The 2533-nt window shown below is 49.3% G+C and overlaps 1 pseudogene; it reads left to right on the top strand.

The window, feature by feature from the left end:
• The first annotated feature begins 617 nt into the window (after positions 1–617).
• Positions 618–2290, top strand: LOC136132148 (cleavage stimulation factor subunit 2 pseudogene; annotated as a pseudogene).
• Positions 2291–2533: the final 243 nt, after the last annotated feature.

The following is a 2533-nucleotide window of genomic DNA, read 5'->3' on the forward strand; positions in this document are numbered from 1 at the left end:
TGTTCTCTGACAGTTTCGTACATATTAGTTTTGTTTGTCTTGTATTCCAGTTATTAATAAATTGTGAGCTCTTAGGGACAGTTTCTTTTACTGGGTCGGCACCCTCCACCCCACTCCCATGCCCCTTCAGACTTAAGACGATTCTCATACTTCCTAAATATTTGTTGGTTTTGAGCCTATTTTGAGATATTACCTTATGTTTTCTCCTGTATTTTCCCTACCCTTCATTTTATCCCATTCAAGAAGGCAGTTGGCCCAAACTTCATTGCCTCAGGGAAGAGTTGAGGCCAGGTTTGAAGCAGGAGTAGAGCATCACCCATTGTGTGTTTTTCCCCAAAGGCCTAAACACTAAGTTGAATGGAGAAAGTTTGGAGAGGGAAATAAAGAATGGGATTCCCAGGTACAGACAGAGCAAGTGGAGAAAGGAGGCAATTGTCAGGTCCCCCTTCCACTGCCTCCAGCCTAAAAAAAATAATAATAATAATGACGTGATGGAGAATGTGGAGAGGAGAGAGAGACAGTTCTGGGGGTCCAGGAAAGGTATGGACTCAGGTCCTGCCTGCAAGACACAATTCCAAAGCAGTGTAAAACCTTCAAAGAGGAATGGATAGAGAGCGATGGCGGGTTTGACTGTGAGAGACCCTGCGGTGGATCGTTCTCTACATTCGGTGTTTGTGGGGAACATTCCGTATGAGGCTACTGAAGAGCAATTAAAGGACCTCTTTTCTGAGGTTGGGCCTGTTGTCAGTTTCAGGTTGGTATATGATAAGGGAGACAGGAAAGCCAAAAGGTTGTGGCTTCTGTGAATACCAAGACCAGGAGACAGCACTTAGTGCCATGCGAAACCTAAATGGGTGTGAATTCAGTGGGAGAGCACTTCGAGTGGACAGTGCTGCCAGCAGAAAGAACAAAGAAGAGCTGAAGAGCCTTGGCACTGGTGCCCCTGTCATTGAGTCACCTTGTGGAGAGACCATCAGTCCTGAGGATGCCCCTGAGGCCATTAGCAAAGCAGTTGCCAGTCTTCCACCAGAGCAGATGTTTGAGCTGATGAAACAAATGAAGCTCTGTGTCCAGAATAGTCCTCAGGAAGCACAGAACATGTTGCCTCAGAACCCTCAACTGGCTTATGCTTTGCTCCAAGCCCAGGTAGTGATGAGAACTGTGGATCCAGAAATTGCCTTGAAAATTCTGCATCGCCAGACAAATATCCCAACACTGATTGCAGGCAACCCTCAGACAGTCCATAGCGCTGGACCTGGCTCAGGATCCAATGTGTCGATAAACCAACAGAATCCTCAGGCCCCTCAGGCCCAGTCTTTGAGTGGTATGCATGTCAATGGCGCACATCCTCTGATGCAAGCTTCTCTGCAGGCTGGAGTTGCAGCACCAGGGCAGATACCAGCGACCGTAACAGGACCTGGCCCTGGTTCCTTTGCGCCTGGAGGAGGAATACAGGCCCAGGTTGGAATGCCAGGCAGTGGACCAGTGTCCATGGAGTGGGCACAAGTGCCGATGTAAGACCCCAGAGCAGCTATGCAGCGTGGGCCCTTGCCTGCCAACGTCCCAACGCCTCAAGGTCTGTTGGGAAACGCTCCAAATGACCCATGCAGAGGCACTTTCCTTTCTGTAACTGGAGAGGTAGAGCCTAGAGGTTACCTGGGACCACCTTATCAGGGTCTGCCCATGCACCGTGTCCCTGGCCCTGACAGCCGCGGCCCACCCCCACATGAGATAAGGGGAGGGCCATTAGCTGAGTCCAGACCTCTAATGGCAGAGCCAAGAGGACCCATGCTAGATCAGAGGGGTCCACCATTGGATGGCAGAGGTGGAAAAGATCCCCCAGGCATAGATGCACGAGGGATGGAGGCAAGAGGATTAGACGTTAAGAGTATTGGAAGCCCATGCGATGGAGGCCCATGCAATGGAGGCCCGTGCAGTGGAAGTCAGAGGGATTGAGGCCAGGAGCACGGATACAAGGGGCCCAGTCCCAGGCCCTAGAGGCCCTATACCTAGTGGAATCCAGGTCCCAGTCCAATTAATATGGGGGCAGCTGGCCCCCAGGGATCCAGATATGTTCCAGTCATGCAAGAAGTGAGCATTCAGGGTGGAGGCCAGCCTGGTGGCTTTAGTCCTGCCCAGAACCAAGTCACAACACAGGACCATGAGAAGGCTGCTTTGATCATGCAGGTTCTTCAACTATGCAGACCAGATCGCCAAGCTTCCTCCAGAGCAGAGACGGAGTATCCTGATCTTAAAGGAACAAATACAGATGTCTACTGGAGCTCCTTAAAATGTTTTCAGAACTACCTGGTGACAAATCTGGAAATTAATTCCATAACTTGGTTGAAATGTTGCAAAAAGATGATTTCTGCATCCTACCCTTTGAATGACTCAAATTGGTGCCAGGTGGGGGACTCGCATCACCTTCTCTCAGAACAAAATCAGTTCATTCTGTTGTCTCAGTTTATATGTTTTCTGTGACTTGAAATAAAATTTGAACACAATTTTAGTATATTGCAGATTGATATACATG

This window comes from Phocoena phocoena, chromosome 12, assembly GCF_963924675.1.
Source record: "Phocoena phocoena chromosome 12, mPhoPho1.1, whole genome shotgun sequence".
In the NCBI taxonomy this organism is placed as follows: Eukaryota; Metazoa; Chordata; class Mammalia; order Artiodactyla; family Phocoenidae; genus Phocoena; species Phocoena phocoena.